This window comes from Euphorbia lathyris, chromosome 6, assembly GCF_963576675.1.
Source record: "Euphorbia lathyris chromosome 6, ddEupLath1.1, whole genome shotgun sequence".
In the NCBI taxonomy this organism is placed as follows: Eukaryota; Viridiplantae; Streptophyta; class Magnoliopsida; order Malpighiales; family Euphorbiaceae; genus Euphorbia; species Euphorbia lathyris.
This window is the reverse complement of record NC_088915.1, coordinates 85,632,774-85,652,508: the sequence shown is the minus strand read 5'-3', so window position 1 is coordinate 85,652,508 and position 19,735 is coordinate 85,632,774.

The window sequence follows — 19,735 nt, the reverse complement described above, 5'->3', positions numbered from 1 at the left end:
CAACGTCGTTGGGCGCTCGCCCAACGGCTGTCAGGCGTGCGCCCTGCGCTGTCGGGCGCGCGTCCAACTGTCATTGGGCACGCGCCGACTGCCGCTAGGCGCTCGCACCACGTCCCTGAGCACTCGCGAGCCGTCCACTCGACGACCGCAACTCCTACTGACCTCTCATTTTTTTATTATATTTTTTTGCTTTAAAACTCCCGGAACCAACCGCTTCAACCGTCTTGTTACAGGTTTTCGTCATAGGCCCTCCGACTGGGTGTCTACAGTTGCCCCTACTTTCCTATTTTGACAATGATGTGTGTGTTTTGAAAACGTTTTTTGCTAACGCAACACATGCAATGTAAACATATTAAAGTAAAAGACACGTATAGAGTAGGAGGAAGAATACCTGATCTCTGCGCTGCGCGCTCCAGCTTCGTCTTCGATCCTCTCCATCCTTGCCTTCGAATCGGCTGCCGACGGACTTTTTTCTTAAGGATCCTAGCCTAAATCGACCGCGGGTAAACAACTCTTTCTAGCGACCCTAGTCTCTAAATCGATCGCGGGTAAAAATGGCTCAAAAGCAACCTCGGTCGTGGACCAAAGGTAAGAAGGCTCAAAAGCAACCTCGGTCGTGGACCGTAGGTAGGATGGCTCAAAAGCAACCTCGGTCGTGGACCGAAGGTAAGATGGCTCAAAAGCTACCTCGGTCGTGGACCATAGGTAAGATGGCTCAAAAGCAACCTCAGTCGTGGATCGAAGGTAAGATGGCTCAAAAGCAACCTCGGTCGTGGACCGTAGGTAAGATGGCTCAAAAGCAACCTCGGTCGTGGACCGTAGGTAAGATGGCTCAAAAGCAACCTCGGCCGTGGACCGTAGGTAAGATGGCTCAAAAGCAAACCCGGCCGTGAACCGTAGGACCGTAGGTAAGATGGCTCAAAAGCAAAAAGGTTCTTTCTAGCAATTCTGAATTCTAAAACACTATCGTCTGTATTTTCACTGGAGCTATTGTCTCGGTATTTGAGTTGTTTGATAGGAACGTCCTTATCTTTTTGTCTGGAACACTTCAGACTAAGAATTATTTTTCTGTTGACTATTGTCTGTATTTTGACTGGCGCCACTGTTCTGTAAAATTTCAACTGTTGTCTGGAGTCATATTCTTAGGGTATTGGTCACCTCCTGGCAGAAACGCAGGCTGAAACGGGCTACAAATCGGAGGTCTGTGCACCTGGTAATTAATTATTTACTTTTTACCTTTATGTCACTTCGTACCTTTTTCGCTATTTACGGGAATACCATTCCCTTCTTCTATATAAGGTCGTGGGGTTTCATTTCAATCCCACACCTTCTCTCTCTTCTCTCTCTCTCTAGCTTCTAACTTTGAGCATTCTTTTGATGGGTTCGGATAAATACGATGGCACGAAGGGTATGGATGCGGGTTTCGAGAACCTGACTAGAGTGGTCCCCTTTCAGCATCCTGCTTCTCATCTGAGTCGGACCAACATTAATCCGGTAAGTACCCCTTTACTCTTTTATCCTTTGACCAGACTTCTAGGCTTTAGTAGCCCTATTTTGAACATCATTTGCATGCTAACCTCTAAGCCGTTTAGAAGACCTTTAGTTAGCAAACGCGAATTTCTATGCACGTGAACAATGTTTTATTTATTTTTCGAAAGAATGGGGACTATATGCATGTGAATAGTAAAAATATGAACAATGCATGCCAACCGTAAAAATGTGAATAGTGCACGTGAATAGTGAAAAACGTGAATGATGCATGCTAATTGCAAGGTAAAACGTGAATAGTGCACGTGAATAGTAAAACGTGAATAGTGCACGTGAATAGTAAAACCTTGAATAGTGAAAACGTGAATAGCAAAACATGAATAGTAAAATGTGAATAGTAAAAACGTGAATAGTGCACGTGAATAGTAAAAAATAAACGACTAGATTAAATGCTTTTAACCCAAACTAGAATTGGATTAACCTCCTTGCAAACACGCAGGAGAATGGGACATCAAAGAATAATGAATCAATTAAATTCTATACAAATGATCCTACGAATGAAATCTCACAAAGTAACGATCCTAACTGATAGGAACTTCTAGGTTTAAACATAACCGAAAGAATAACCAGGTTAACAAATCTTTATTAGACGTAGGCATAGACACGAGGTTCTCGAGGAGTAATGACTTTAGTTTGGCCTTTTCCTTACCCGTTCCGTTCCTTCCAGGTCATTGGTATTTCCGGGACCACCGAGGAGATTCATATCTGGTATGCCATGCTTAGCCCGGCGGCTAAAGCCCGGGTACGAGAGTTGGGCTTCGAGCCTTTCATCCTGGCGTTGCCTCGCGCCAACGAAGTGTGCGACCGGTTCGACCTTCACGCCTTATGTGAGAGATGGGTAGACTCGACCCATACTTTCCACTTCTCGTTCGGGGAGATGACGATCTCACCCCGCGACTTCTCCTTGCTGACCGGATTGCAGGGTAGCGGTATCCCGGTTCCCCTCTTCTTTGACATGGTGTGTCCCTGGGTTGACCGTGCCGAGTTAGCTGCTCTGATTGGACCAGGAGTCTATACGGGTGTTAAGTCCACCCCGGCGAAGTTTATTACTACCTACGGATTACTGAGTCGCAGGGACTTCTACGGCCGAGACGACACGGATCAGGCCGTTCGCAGCTTTCTTCTATATGCCTTGGGCGAGACGATCTTCCGCACTAAGAGCGGGACGATACATGCGGGTCTTATCCAGGCATTCCGTGATTTGGATGCGGTGTCGTCTTATGATTGGGCAGGAGCCGGCTTGGCTTTTCTGTACAAGTTCCTGGATTTGACTTTCCGGAAGCGCAAGGATTTCGGTGGTTATACCTTTGCCCTCCTGGTACGTCGTCTATCATTGGCTTGTCTCCTTATTCTTTTGGCGATTTCTGCTTTTGACATCCGTTTCTACGAGCAGGTTTGGGCCTAAGAGAGGCGGATTCTTCCGTGCACCCGCAGGAGCCGGCCGCGTGTGGTTAGGCTTCCACTCATGGCGCGGTGGAGTGATTTTGATTTGGAGGCCGAGGAGGGGCGGACAGTGGCGCGATTCCTAGCATGGATCGACTCGTGGACCTTAGGACAGGTGAATACCTTCTAACTATTCTCGATTTTCGTTCGATCACACCTGACTCTTCTCTTTTCTCTTTTTTTTCAAATTCGATTTAGATGGGACGACCTCGACTTTAGTCCCGATTACGCTTACGTTACCCGCATCCAGGGGCAGCAGTGCGTACTTACAAGTCCCTGTGCGTGGGCATGGTACTTGGGCGACCGGGGCATCACCGGGGTTAGCGCCTCGCATTGGACACCTGGCGAGATTCCTGCATCCATGTTTTGCGGTGAGGACCATGCTCTTGTCGGACATTTGTCGCGATTTGACTAGCCGATTTGCCCCTCGGGATGTGTGGGACCATGCAGGGGGTCGCGCCCGCTATTTATCGATGTTATTGACTCCGGCGGACCCTCCCGAGGTTGCGATGGACGTGGATCCCGGGGCGGACGTGTTCTCAGTGGAGGCTGTTGCTGCGGTTTTTGGTCGTGAGGAGATCCTGGTGAGTGCTTAATGCACCCTCACCTAACTCGAGATGAGAACTCACTAAGGGATAAGTGTACCCCGTCGTTATCAAGTAATAAATTTCTGGTTTAAGTCCAGGTTATCGTCCACATGATTTATTTCTGCAAGTACCGAGCTACTCGATCTTGGATGTTATCTAGGCTTAGGGGGTTTTGAGTTGGTTTGTTTAAACTAATCTACTCCTAGGTTGAATTATACTAATCCTAGCTAAGTTATCTAATTCTAACTAAGTTATTCTACGCCTAACTAAGTTACTCTACCCCTAATTGATCTTTCATTAATGAAACTATTCGAAGGAACATGGTATGAACGATAATAATAAAGATAGATTATCAAGTCTATTGAATAAAAACCTAATCTGAGTCACTTGTATTCAAGGCGATTAACCCTACTTACCCTCCTGAGGTTCCTAGCGCGTGATTCCCTAAGGCCGAAACTAGGTCTAAGGCTCAGTAAATTGGCGCTTAATCAACTAAGAGGTCGTCAATCTCCTAGGCTCTGACTAGGTCAGATTCAGCTCGCAATATGTGCCTACTAGATTTTGGGGTTTTTGAATGAGTTAAACCAATTGAATAAAGCGTAAGACAGAGATTAGACAAATAATCATAGAACAAAACAAGAGCTAAATTATTATTAAAGGCGAAGATAATTGTCACAAGATACAATAAGTCAAGTTCGGCAACTGTATCAAAGAGTACAAACATGGAAAGATAAAAGGAGATACAAAAATCCCTTTCAGGGAACCTGTTTACTCTGCAGCCGGCGACTTGATCTTAAGGACGGACCTTGATAATTCCTCGAGAAAAAGCTTTGAAGGAGCTTCAATGGAGGTTGAGGAAGATGGAGAAGATGGAGAGGAATTACAAGGGGAAAGCTAAAATAATTTACAAAAACGAAAGATATCTAATTACAATGGAAAAATCCTATTTATAGACGCGTCTCGGGCCTCGTTTTTACCTATTTTTGTGTCCTCGTTGGTGTAGGAAGACGTGGGGCCGAACGTGGCTTCGTGGGGGCGGAATTGGTCTTTTTGACCAACTCCCGCAGGGCTGCTCGCCGAGCAGGGAAGGCTGCTCGGCGAGCAGGGCTGCTCGCGCCGAGCAGACCCCTACTCGCCGAGCAGGCGCCTGGTGGCCTGCTCGGCAAGCAGGCTCCTGCTCGCCGAGCAGGCGCCTGACGCCCTGCTCGCCGAGCAGGCCTTTGGCGGTCTGCTCGGCGAGCAGGCATAACCTGCTCGGCGAGCAGAAATGGCCCGTGGGGCCCTACTCGCCGAGCGTTTTCGCCCGAAGCGTGCTCGATTCAAGCTTGATGAGTTCTATGCCCTTTTTCGTCCGAACTTACACCTGCACACACATAAAAACTCCGGAAAACGTTAGTCCAAAAGCCAAATTGATCCGTCAATCGCCTATTTTAAGCAAACGCTTCGTTTGGTGCGACTTTTGACGGACCAATTAGCTTCAAAAGATAACGGAATTCTACTATGCATGCTATTTCGGCCGTATTTGCCTAAATTGATCATAAAACGAGCCTATACTGTTGGTCCCTTGTAAGGTTGCAAATATAGTTCCAAGGGGGGGGGTTAGGAACTATTTTACCTTTTTAAAATAATTTAGGCAGATTTCTTTTCTTTAAGAAAAGTTTATCTAACAGCGGCGCTTAGCACTCAGCAAGACACTGGCTTAGTTAACTAGTGACTAGGACAGCTTCGTTGTTTAGGTCAGGAAATAGCACTTAGAGTATATTCCTGAACCTTCTCGTTAGTAGCGCACAACTCAGCTTGACCTCTTTTACTTGGTCAGTTTTAGTTTGTTTTAAGCAAGCAATGTAAATAAGGAGTTAAGGTTTAGAAATACTTCACTCAGCAGATTTATCCAGGTTCGGCTTCTTCTAAGCCTATGTCCTGTCCCCGGAACACTTCCGAGATTTCAAATTCTCTACTGAGCTCTTTAAAGGTAGAGCCTCAAACCTTGTACAATATCAGCAATTGAGTATGACAAGAGTACCTTCCTCTATACTTCTACTCAATCCTAATCTCTCCGCTGAGTACTTAAAACCGAGTACTCAGCCTCTCCTTTCTACTTCTAGAAATGATAAAGATTTTGTCCTAAACAACAATTGCTAGAACACCTTAGATGATTGAAAAACAATCACTCTAGACTTTTACACAAATGAATAGACTTTGTAGTGTAAGAATTTTGCTTTGCTTCTGATGGAGAACTTTTGTATACATTTGGTCAGCGTAACGGCTTTTTGCTCAAAGTTCTCTATGGAATGTGGATTCTGAATGCTCTATTTATAGAGAGCTATGAGAGCTTCTGGTTATTTCGAATTTCGAAATAACCGTTGGAGGGAAACGGCTACAAGTCATTTTCACTGAGTCTGCCAGCAGTTCTCTTTAGCCAATTAGATTCCAGCGTCTTCTGTTCTTCGGTCAGTGTGACAGTATGTTCCTCTATTTTGGGTAATGTCAACCAGACAGCTTGCTGTGTCTTCTGGTTTTTACTTAAAGAGGAAATACTTTGTCTGGAAGCTGTCTTATGGTCATCAGCTGTCTTGTACGTTTTGTCGAGACAGCTCAGCAGCTTCATACCGAAGTTGTCTTCGTGGATTTTCTCGATCCTTCTTTACTCAGCATGCGTCCCATTACTTAAACGGCAACGTTTTGAAGACACGCGGGCTGAGTGATTTTGGGTTTGTTTGACTTGGGCCTTGACTTCCATATAGGGCTTGAGCCTTATGATCTTTATGTCTTATGATAAATTATAAACTCAACATTGAACAAACACATTAGTAACAATAAGCCAAAGCATTTAAACTTAGTGTGTTGTAGAATATTTACTTTCACTTAATTAATTTTGTCAAATCAAAATCTTGTGGAAAGGTGTTTCAACATAAACGACGAAAAGTAAATAGAACGTTTCCAATTCCTAACTAACTCACACAAAAGAATTTAAATGCGAGAATTGCTCGCTTATTAACCAAATAACTCTAAAACCCGTCCTAAAACCGTACCCAAAGATAGGGGTTTTTGACCCCTATCAAACCTCCTCGCACTTAAAACTTTACTTGTCCCCAAGTAAACTAAAAAAACTAAACCCGCCATCACAAGCAAGCTAGAAAACCTCCTGGTTTGACTAGGTGCTTGACACAACTTTGAGCATCTGTAATTACATGCATTCGAAAATACAAAGTAGAGACACGATATCCAAAAGCCGCATTTCAATTATCATGGGTCATAGTTTTAAGCAAATGGACACATGTTCAATTAAACGAGTTTAAGGGGATCGCTAAGTAAAACACCTCACCATAGGTAGTTCACTCATTCACACAATTTTGGTGGCTAAAGTGTTTACTCTCGGCTTATGTTCTTGCTTAGGATTACACTGATTTTGCACGTTCATCCGAGTTCCTCTACTATGCTACATGACTCCGATGATATCAAAAACAGCCTCTAATTAGGGTTGTAATGTGGTTAGAGGGTTAAAGGTACAACAAAGGTTAAATGTTCTAGCACTACTGTTAGACGAGGTGTCGCGGCCTAATCTCCCGGGCGGACCGGGGGGTGGACAACCTCATGGCGACGTAAGCGGTGATTGGCGCCGAAAGCAACCAATCGCGGAATCAAGCTGCTCGGTAGGACCGGAGCTCGGAGATATGGAAGAGTTGCCACCCACGAATGGGAAAATGAACACCGATCCCTTGCGGGAGACCGGTGTGGGTTCGGGAAACTTAGGTACGAGCCAAGAAGGCTAGCTCCTTTTCGGAGAAAGGCTACTAGGCACCCCGACATCGCCCGGTTATGAACCACCGGCCTCCTACTCAGCATGTTAGGCGATAACGGACTAATCGTATACTTCTTTAAGTTTAAAATTCATTTGAAACCCTTTTCTTTCTCTTTTTGGAAACCATTTTGAGCATATGATATTGAAAAGCCACATCAGTAAAGAATCACCCATTTATGTTTATACATACACAGAGAGGGGGAAGAAAGAAGTGATTTATTTACGACCGTATTTAAATGCTATGTTGTGTGTCTATTCTACATTAACTTATTTCCCCAAAACGATGTTTATTACATGGTTCGCACCTTAATCGCCGTTGGAACGATTTGGGTGCGTTTTAAAACCCCGTTTGATGAAGCCTACCCGAATCGTCGTTGGAACGACTCGAGTAATTGAAAACGTTAAATTAAAAGCCTTTTAATAAGAAAACGTGGTTAAACATACAAGTCAATTTTATTTTGTACAAATTCATTAAGAAAGCGATTCAAAATCTCCATTATTAACAAAGAAAACGATTTTGATTACAATGTTCGCTTAATCCATCGTTGGAACGGACTAAGGTTTTAAAACGTGGTGTTTTGAAGACGATTTGAAATATCAACCAAAACGACTCTATTTATCTACATTAGAGATCTAAGAAAGCTCATTAGCTTAAATAATTTAATTGAAAACTCTCTTTTTGTGACTTATTTTCCCCACTTATTTAATGGACTCTTTAACTATTATAATTACAATAAACTAACATTTACACTCAAATGAAGCCCTTTTGAAACATGGACCCATGAATGGGCCAAAAGAATAAAGAAAATGGTTTTAGACCATATATATATATATATATATGTATACATTTAAATCAAAAAGGAAGATAAGAAAATAAGATTTAACCAAAAATCACCATATGTATATGAAGATAATAAACACAATATATCTTATACTTTGAAATGTGAAAATAATAAGTAAATCCTATAACTAAGAAAGTAATACTTATCTAAAAATAATTTAACTCAATAATCACTAAAATAACCCAAATATTCTAAAAAAACTATACATATATATACATAATTAATATAGTTTAAATATCAAAAATACCATATGCTAATGTCGATTCATTATTTCTCAAAATATCAAGTAACTAATGTTTAAATATAACCTAAGTTAATAAAAAAGGGAAATACATATATATATATATATATATTTATACTTATATTCCAAAATAGAATAAAAAGAGATATACAAATATTCTAAAATAGATATATATACTAAAGTTCTAAAATAAGTTGAAAAACATGTATTACATAATCATATATATATATACACTAAGGATTAAAAGTCTAAAAGTTAAGAAAAATGGACTGAAATGGCATTTTTTACATTGGCAGATTTACCGACGGAAAATCCGTCGGTAAACAGCCTTTAGTGACAGAATTGGCAAATTACAGCAGCACTCCAATATTTTCCAGATTTGTTCAAAAGCCTTAAATTAAATCTAATTCAATCGTTTTGGACTTCCGAACTACCGAAAATGGATCATAGTCGAAAACGGAAGTTCCTAAAACGATGTTTTTATTTTAAAACATTATTTGGAAATTTCTTTTAAATTAAAAAACTTATAATTACAACGTTTTCGACACCCGAACTACCTTTTTATCGGATCACGGTTCGTATTGGGATGTCAAAACGAGGTTTTTATTTTAAAACAAAACCGAATTTTACTTAACACGAAACGAAAATTAAATAAATATGCTGACAAAATAAATAAATGACTAAAGGAATAAAAAACTATAACATAAAAAATAAATAGAAGGAGAGAGATAAAATAAAGATTCTAGTCCTCGGATAATACCTTTAATTCGGTATCTGACAATCGAAGCCGATTGATTCCACGAACCGAGAGCTTCCGTTTTTTAATGAAAATTTAGTAAAAATTGAACTTAGGAAATTTGGAATTTTTGAGAAAAAAAATATTTTTCTCAAAAAAATCCACTCTCTCTCTCTAAAAATGTTTAGAGTGAGAAAGTTTTCCTCTTCCAAAAAAATCCTCCCCTTTCACTTTGGGATCCGTGCCCTTATATAGGGAAACGGATCCCGGAACAATGGGCGACGCCCAAAAAAAATTGGGCGTCGCCCATTGTGGTTGGGCGGCCGCCCAACAATGTTGGGCGATCGCCCAACTTTCGTTGACCGATCGCCCAACGGCGCTGGGCGAGCGCCCAACGCGAGGTTGGGCGCCCGCGCCCAACCCTCGTCGGGCGTTCGCCCGACGTGGTTGGGTGCCCGCCCGGCGACCCTCGGGGCATGCCCCGCGCCGTCGGAAGCGTGCGCTCCGTAGACGCTCGCACGTCGCGGCCGCCGAACGCGCGCCCCGTGCTGCCAGGCACGTGTGCTCAACGGCCCACGAGGGCGCGCACCGCCGACGGTCCCAGGCATTGCTCGGGCGTCGAGAGCGTGCAACTCGCGGTGCGTCCGACGGACGCCGCGCGCACATCTCGAGCCGTCAAGCGGGCGTTCGACCATCGTCGTCCGCGTGCGGGATGCCGTTGTGTGCCCGCGCCGTGCCGTTAATTTTCCTCAGCTTATTATTCTTTATATATTTTTCAAAACTTCCGGAATCAATCGCTTCGATCGTCTTGTTTCGGGTTTTCGTCACAGGTCCTCCGACTCGGTGTTTACAGTTGCCCCTACTTTTCTATTTTGACAATGATGTGTGTGGTTCGAAAACTTTTGCTAACGTAACACATGCAATGTAAAACATATAAAAGTAAAAGACACGTAACGAGTAGGAGGAAACATACCTGACCTTTGCGCTGCGCGCTCCGGCGTGGCTCTCCAACTGCATCAGACTCTGCTTCGGGCTGCACCCTAGTTCACGACCGCGGGGATAATGGCTAAATAGCTACCCTAGTTTATGACCGCGGGGATAATGGCTAAACAGCTACCCTATTTCAAGATTGCGGGGATAATGGCTAAACAGCTACCCTGATTTACGACTGTGGGGATAATGGCTAAACAGCTACCCTATTTCAAGATCGCGGGGATAATGGCTAAATAGCTACCCTATTTCAAGATCACGGGGATAATGGCTAAACAGCTACCCTGATTTACGACCGTGGGGATAATGGCTAAACAGCTACCCTATTTCAAGATGGCGGGGATAATGGCTAAACAGCTACCCTATTTCAAGATCACGGGGATAATGGCTAAACAGCTACCCTGATTTACGACTGTGGGGATAGTGGCTAAACAGCTACCCTATTTCAAGATCGCGGGGATAATGGCTAAACAGCTACCCTATTTCAAGATTGCGGGGATAATGGCTAAACAGCTACCCCATTTCAAGATCGTGGGGATAATGGCTAAACAGCTACCCTAGTCTACGATCTTAGGTAAATACGGCTCAAAAGCAACTCCGGTCTGTGACCATGAGTCAGATGGCTCAAAAGCAACTCCGATCTGCGACCGTGAGTCAGATGGCTCAAAAGCAACTCCGGTCTGCGACCGTGAGTCAGATGGCTCAAAAGCGACTCCGGTCTGCGACCGTGAGTCAGATGGCTCAAAAGCGACTCCGGTCTGCGACCGTGAGTCAAATGGCTCAAAAGCAACTCCGGTTTGCGACCGAGAGTCAAATGGCTCAAAAGCAACTCCGGTCTGCGACCAAGAGTCAAATGGCTCAAAAGCAACTCCGGTCTGCGACCGAGAGTAAAATGGCTCAAAAGCAACTCCGGTCTGCGACCGTGAGTCAAATGGCTCAAAAGCAACTCCGATCTGCGACCGTGAGTCAAATGGCAAAAAAGCGGGTTCTGTTTTTGGATTTTCTTACCACACGGTTGTCTGTATTTTCTCACTAGAGCTATCATCTCGACGATTCGATGGGCACACGTCTGAGTCCGAAATGAAATAGACTACTGATTGTTTTTCTATTGACTGTCGTCTGTATTTCGACTGGTGTCACTGTTCTGTAAAAATTAGCTGTTGTCTGGAATTGATGTTTTGACAATGTTAGTCACTGTCTGGGAGAAATGCAGGCTGAAACGGACTGCAAATCGGAGGTCTTTGCACCTGGTAATTAATTATTTACTTTTTACCTTTATGTCAAATCGTACTTTTTTCACTATTTATGGGAATGTCATTCTCTTTTCCTATATAAGGTGGTGGGGTTTCATTTCAACCCCACACCTTCTCTCTCCTCTTTCTCTCACTAGACTTCAATTTGGATTATTCTCGGGATGGATTTAGACGAATGGGATGGCACCCGAGGCATGGACGAGGTTTATGTAAACCTGGATAGAGTGGATACCTTCCACGACCCTACAACACACTTGAGCAGGACACGCTGCAACGAGGTAAGTGGTTTCTCACTTTTATTTGATTTGAACTCTAGGATTTAACACTCCTATACGAACATGATTTGCATACTAACTCTTAGACTGCCTTAGAGAACTTTAGCTAGAAAACGTGAATTCCTTTATTTACACGTAACACCTGTTTGTTTTTGTAAGAATGCGCGCTATATGCATGTGAATAGTACACTACGAATTTATGCATGTTAACAGTAAAAACGATGTGAATAGTAAAAACGTGAATAGTGACAACGTGAATAGTAAAAACTTAGCTAATGCACGTGAATAGTAAAAACGTGAATAGTGCACGTGAATAATAAAAACTTAGCTAACGCACGTGAATAGTGGCAACATGAATAGTAAAAACTTAGCTAGTGCACGTGAATAGTGACACGTGAATAGTAAAAACTTAGCTAATGCACATGAATAGTAGACGTGAATAGTAAAAACGTGAATAGTGCACGGGAATAGTAAAAACGTTAATACTAAAACTTAGCTAATGCACGTGAATAGTAGAACCTAATCTATGCTCCTCGTCACCGCAGACGAGGGTGGATTAAAGAATTGACTAAACCTTACGTGAATGACCCTACAGGAGAGATCTTTACAGAAAATTGGTCCTAACTGACCGGATGTCTCTAGGTTATATAATGAAAGAATACCCGTTCTTGACGCGTTCTTATCAAATGCATGATTTAGGAGCCGTATTTAAATTTTCTTGTCTTGTTCTTTTTAGTTCATTGAGATTTCGGGGACCACCGCCGAGATTCACTCATGGTACGATAGGCTAGGCGTGCGGCGAGAGCCCGCGTGCGCGAGCTGGGCTTCGAGCCCTTTATTGTAGCACTGCCCCGCACCAACGGGGTATGCGATCCTTTTGGCCTACGGGCCTTATACGAGCGGTGGGTTGACTCGACCCACACCTTCCACCTTTCCTTTGGGGAGATGACCATCTCGCCTCGAGATTTTTCGCTGTTGATAGGATTGCGAGGGAGCAACACTCCCGTCCCTTTCCACTTTGGTATGATGCGACCACGGGTCGACCCTGCTAGGCTTGTTACCTTGATCGGACCGGGAGTTCGTCTATGCGCCAAGTCTACTCCGGCGAAGTTTGTCTCTACCGCAAGCCTCTTGAGTAGACGTGATTTCTGCGAGACTGACGCTACCGACCTGGCAGTTCGTAGTTTCTTAGTATATGCTCTGAGTGAGACGATCTTCCGCACGAAGGGCGGGAAGGTACACGCAGGTCTTATTCAGGCACTTAGCGATCTGGATGCAGCGGCTTCTTATGATTGGGCAGGGGCAGGCTTAGCCTTTCTTTACAAGTTCTTGGATCTGACTTGCCGGAAGCGCAAGGACTTCGGCGGTTATACCTTTGCCCTGCTGGTACATGACGCCTTCTTGACTTATCCGCCTTGTCTTTTTCGCATTTTTCACACTCCTAGTCCTCATTTTTACCGCAGGTGTGGGCGTACGAGAGACACATCCTTCCCAACCGGTCTCGATCTCGACCGAGAGTACCGAGACCGCCCTTCATGACCCGATGGAAGGATTTTGACTTGAGCGCCGAGAGGCGTCGGACATTGTCGCGGCTTCTGGATTGGATCAATTCGCTGACCCTGGGACAGGTAGATGTTGCCTAATCAAGCTAGATTTTTGTTTGAGTCCCTCTGACTTTCTCTTTGTGCATTTTTCTTTAGATTAAGTTCAGGTGGGATGATCTTGACTTCGGCCCTGATTATGCATACGCATCGATGATCCAGGAGCAGCAGTGTGTGCTCACCGGCCCTTGTGTGCGGGCGTGGTATTTGGGAGATCGAGGCATCACCGGAGTGAGTGATGTTCACTGGGCGCCGGGGGAGATTCCCGTTTCCATGTTCGCTGTGCGAACTCTGCCCTTATCGACCATTCGTCGAGATCTGACCCGTCGTTTTGTCGGTAGAGTAGTCTGGGTTCACGCCGGGGGTCGCGAGCCTTATTTGTCTACTTTACTGAGCGCGAGGGATGCCCCGGCGGCAGCGATGGAGGTAGATCCAGTGGCGGATGTGTTTTCGAGAGAGGCGGTCGAGGCCGTCTTTGGTCAGGCAGAGGTTCCGGTAAGTGATTCCGTTCCCCCTTCATTTTATTTACGATATGCTCGGAGGTTTTATTGTGTGTTTTTTTTGTAGGAGGGATCTTGGAGGAGTGCCCACTTATCTGATTTTTTTGATGGCACTCAGACTCAGATACCAGCGCGTGAGCAGCCCTACTTCGTCGGCGAGTCCTCTAGCGCAGCCCGATCGGAGAGATCGTCCATAGCCGTGCCTATACCAGGCTACGGGAGGGATTATGCTACGATCCGCTATGACGAGTCTGGGACACCTTATGCGGGATTTGAGGCGGCCCCTCCTATCTTCTCCTCGAGGGTCCCGTTTGATCCCTTGGACGCTTCACTGACCACTAGGGAGACCTGTACAGACTACGTGGATCTATCTGGCTTCTTACGAGATTGCCTCAGCTTGCGCTGCACCGACCACCTGGTATGTATCATTATTGTACTTTAGTGTAGTGAAATGTATGCATGTATGTATGATTTATGTTTTTGCCTATGCTGCCTCTTATCTGTTTTTTGTTTGTTTTTTTTGTAGAGTGATCTTCATGCCCATGAGCGGAGACAGAGTGAGCTAGTGCGGGAAGCTGATGCCCGAGTTGGTCGTGTGTATCAAGAGAGGAACAACCACTGGTCGGGGGTGATGCGACGGGAGACTGAGGGTCGCCTTGCCGTCGAGGAGAGGACGCATGATGAGTCGATCAGACGCCTTGCTGCAGAGGAGAGAGCACTAGCTGCTGATGAGAGAGCACGGGTTTCTGATGAGAGAGCGCGATCTTCTGATGAGAGAGCGCGTGCTGCCGAGGAGACACTATCTGCGGAGCGGGCATCTCACCTGAGAGATTTTGAGAACTATTGGGACTTCCCTCCGTATTAGGCTCGTAGCTTTCATTGTTGCTTTGTAGCTTTTATTAGGGTTTCTCCGATGTATAGTTGATGTATAGGGAGTGGGGTGGATAGTAGGTAGGCTTTTTGTGAAAAGTAGGATAGGAAATGTATAACTCGTGATTCATATTACCATGCATTCAGTAGATTATGATGATTCCAATCATTCTCGTCAAATATATTCATGCCTTTATTTATTTACAAACAACAGAAATACTTAGTCTCTTATACATTGTTTTTGTAATTGCTCAAGTTATAACTATTGTTACCAGGACCCGCCTTTCGGGTTTCGGATCCCGGCGATTTTTCTTCTCTCCTTTTACTATCCCGGAATTTTTAAATGAGTGCCCTTTCGGGTTTTCACCCATTGGGATTTCCCTTATTGTTGCATAGGTCGCCCTTTGTGGGTTTTTAACCTATCGGGAATTTTTCTTTATTTTTTTTCTCTTTTTTTTTTTACGAAAAGTATTTCTTAAGCCTATCCAGATTGGTAGGTTTGGAGAACTCCATGCCGTCCATAGTGGTTAACTTCACCGCTCCTTTGCTTAGTATCTTCTTTACGACGAATGGTCCTTCCCAGTTAGGCCTGAACTTCCCCCTCGGGTCGGTGTGCGTCACACGGATCTGTTTCAGCACCAAATCTCCTTCTTTGATGGGGCTGGTCTTGACTTTTTTTATTGAAAGCCCGAGCCATCCTTCTTTGATACAACTGTACATGGTAAAGGGCTTCCATCCTTTTCTCATCAACTAAAGCCAACTGCTCGCATCGCCTCTTTACCCATTCCGTCTCGGGAATTTCTGCTTCCACTGCGATTCTCAACGATCGCTTTTCAATCTCAATCGGTAAAACTGCTTCTGTGCCATATACCAAAGAGAATGGTGTTGCCCCAGTCGAGGTTCTGACTGTCGTGCGATAAGCCCACAACGCGAGAGGGAGGTGCTCATGCCAATTCTGATGTGATTCTACCGTCTTTACGAGGATCCTTTTAAGGTTCTTATTAGCTGCTTCTACTGCCCCATTAGCCTGTGGACGGTACGGAGAAGACCTGTGATGTTCAATGCCATATTCTCGGAAAAGATTCCTTACTTCCCCCTGAAACTGGACCCCGTTATCTGTGATCATGTGATGAGGCACTCCGAACCTGGTGATCAAGTGTTTTTCAATGAACTTTCTCATCTGCTTGGATCCCAGTTTGCTAAACGACTCTGCTTCTACCTACTTGGTGAAATAATCGATGGCGACTGCAATAAACTTATGTCCATTTGAAGCATTAGGCCTTACTTCGCTAATGATGTCAATGCCCCAAGCAGCGAATGGCCAAATAGGTGCTAGCACGTGTAATTCCATGGCCGGAAGATGACTGCAATCGCCGTGGATTTGACAATCGTGACATTTCTTCGCATACTCGTTACACTCTCTTTCCATGGTGAGCCAATAGAAGCCTTGCCAATAATTTTCTTAGCTAGTACTGCTCCTCCCATATGGGCTCCACAAATTCCCGAATGTACTGATTCCATCACCTCACGGGCTTCCCCCGCATCCAAGCATCTTAGTTGTAATCCATCAACGTGCCTTTTGTAAAGCAAGTCGTTGTGGATGACGAACTGACGGGCTAGCCTTCTAATCACAGCTTGATCCCTAGGTTCCGACTCTGCCGGATATGTTCCATCTTTCATGAAGTTCATGATATCGAAATACCACGGTTTTTCATCTGCCCCTAACAGCATTACGTCTTCGTAGCACGGTTTGTGAGATCTTCTCAATACCAATGGTTTCGAAGCAAGGTTCCGGGGGTTGTCCCAAACTGACACCAAAGTAGCCAAGGCATCCGCCGCCTGGTTCTGTGCTCGAGGAATATGATAGAAACGACATTCCTTGAATCTTCGTGCCAACCCTTCTAGCTGATCTAGATATGGACGTAGCCTTTCTTCTCTCAATTCCCAGTTTCCTTGTGCCTGTTCGATGATCAACTTGGAGTCACCCCAAATTTCGACATATGACGCTCCCAGTGCTGCTAATGACTCCAAACCATAAATGCATGCTTCGTATTCGGCCATATTGTTGGTAAGGGGGAAGGATAACTTCTTCGCCATCGGGATTCTTTCTCCTTCCGGTGAGATAAGTAGCACTCCTACTCCGGCTCCACTCGAATTAACCGCTCCATCGAAGAACATTTTCCATGGTATGACTTCGATTGCGTTCAAATGTTCATCGGGGAAATCATAGCTTACTTCTTCCTCTTCTGCATTCAGGGGTTGGTTAGCCAGAAACTCTGCCACGGCCCTTCCTTTGATAACCTTCTTCATCACATATTCAATGTCAAACTCGGACAAAAGCAACAACCATCGGGCTAACTTCCTGGTCAAGGATGGAGTTCGGTACAGATACTTCACGGGGTCCATCCGAGAAATAATGATCACTTTATACGATTGGAAATAGTGCCGCAGTTTCTTCGTCAACCACACCACTGCCACACATGTCTTTTCGATCATGTTGTATTTGAGCTCATACTCCAGGAACTTCTTACTCAAATAATACACCGCGTGCTCCACCCTGGTGTCTCCCTCTTGAGCCAACATTGCTCCAATAGATCGCTCTTCAATCGCTACATAGAGGAGAAGCGGCTTTCCCAGTTTAGGCGGTCTCAGCACTGGCGGATTAGACAAATAGTTCCTGACGCTCTCCAACGCTTGTTGACACTTATCATTCCAAACGACGGGTTGGTCTTTCCTTAGCAACTTAAAGATTGGCTCGCAGATTGCGGTGAGTCTCGCTATGAACCGACTGAGATACTGAACTTGCCCCAGAAACCCCCTTACTTCCTTCTCATTTCTCGGCGCTGGCATTTCCTTTATAGCCTTCACTTTATCGGGATCCACCTCGATTCCCTTATTTCCGATTACATAGCCTAAGATTTTCCCCCACGAAACGCCGAAAAAGCACTTCTTCGGGTTTAACCTTAGCTTGAATTCTGCAATTCGGGCCAAAAACTTCTCGAGGGCGGAAAAATGCCCTTCTCTTGTCTCTGACTTGACCATCATATCATCCACGTAGACTTCTACCTCCTTGTGTATCATGTCATGGAACAGGGCTGTGGCCATTCGCTGGTAGGTTGCCCCGGCATTTTTCAAACCAAATGGCATCACTCTGTAACAGTATGTTCCCCACTCCGTTGTGAACGAGGTTTTCGCTTTGTGCTTTTCGGCCATCTGAACTTGCATGTAGCCCATGAAACCATCCACATTTGTGTGTAAGACGCTTGATGCTGCACTGTCGATCAATACATCGATATGAGGCAAGGCGAACTCATCCTTGGGGCATGCCTTGTTAAGATCTCTGTAATCCACGCACATCCTCACTTTGCCATCCTTTTTCGCGATGGGCACTACATTTGCGACCCAAGGGGGATAGTCGATCACTTCGATGAATCCTGCTTCTAACTGCTTCTTCACCTCCTCTCTGATCTTATCTGCCCATTCGGGTCTCATACGTCGGAGCTTCTGCTTTACGGGCCTCGCCTCGGGATATGTTGGAATACGGTGAGTTACGATTGATTGATCGATTCCAGGCATGTCTTCGTATGTCCACGCGAATACAATTTCGTATTTTTTAATTATTCTCTCAAATTCTTTTCTCTCTTCAATAGTTAATTCTTGAGCAATTTGTATAAGTTTAGGATTTTCATCCGTACCAAGATTGAAAGTTGACATTTCTATTGTATTGATTTCAAATGTAGGCATGTTATATGAATGAGAATGCATGGAATGATCATGATCAACATCAAGCAAGTAAGCAAAATCAGAATTCATTTCATTGATAGCGTGGGTGATTACATCATCAGACTCAAACAAAGCAGTAATACAATTTTCATCCTTAATATCTTCGGACTTCTCATATACTCTCGAGGTACTAGGCTCAATTTCAGCTCCTGTAGCCGCTTCAATGGTAATGACCTGCTCCTCGGCATTTGAATCCAGCATCATGATCTCCTCGACAAAGCAGCTTGCCTTTCCTTTGCCCCAGTCGGCGACATCATTGAAGATTTCAAACCCTGGCAGAATCTTTCCTTCCGTGCTAGTCCACGACTCGAACGTTCCCGAATATGGCCTTCCATGCCCCTCGCTTACAAAATGCTTCCTCAAGCCTATTTTCCCTTCTGCACTCATGTTGGATGGACTCCCCTGCTCATATCCCAAACCCCTCCGGGTTTTCTGACTCTTAAAATCCGGAAACTCCGACAACCCTTGATGGTGTGCTCCTAAGCCCATTCCCGGGATGAAACCTCCTTTCATCATCTTCACCACATCGGTGGTCATGCTCGACTCGTAAATCCTAGAGACTTGGAATCCGGAGAAAAGTTGAGGCTCAATTCCCAATGCTGCCACCGAGCTCAGTTTTTCAGATCTAATTGTAACTATCTCCTCCCCGAAGGGGAACTTAATCATTTGGTGGAGCGTGGAGGGCACACCTCCCAGCTTGTGGAACCAAGGGCGTCCCAACAACACAGCAAAAGTTACTGGGATATCCAACACTGTGAACTCAGTTTCTTCCTCGTGCGGCCCCACTTTCAACTTGGCCTTGAAAACTCCTTCAATATGCCTACGGCTGTCATCGTATGCTCTGATCACTGTTTCAGAAGCTGTTAAATCTCCTCTCTCCACTCCTAACTTGGACAAGAGCTTCAAAGGACAAACATTAATGGCCGATCCATCATCGACCATAACACAGCTAGTCTTCTTCCCGTTAATTTCCGCTCGGATATATAATGGCTTGTTGTGAGCCTTCCCCTCTTCTGGGAGATCCTCGTCGGTAAACGTAATCTCAGTCTTCTTTCGGGCCATTATTGCCCCTACTAGCGCTGCCGACTCAGTGTCGGTGGAGATCACCAAATTCTGTAACTCCTTCATCAGGTTCTCACGATGGTACTTAGAATGGCATAAAACTTCCCAGACCGTAGACTTAGCTTGCGTCTTCTTCAACTGTTCAAGAACTTGGTCGTCGGGCTTAGGAGCTGAACCTTCTCCAATCTCAGTCTCTACCATT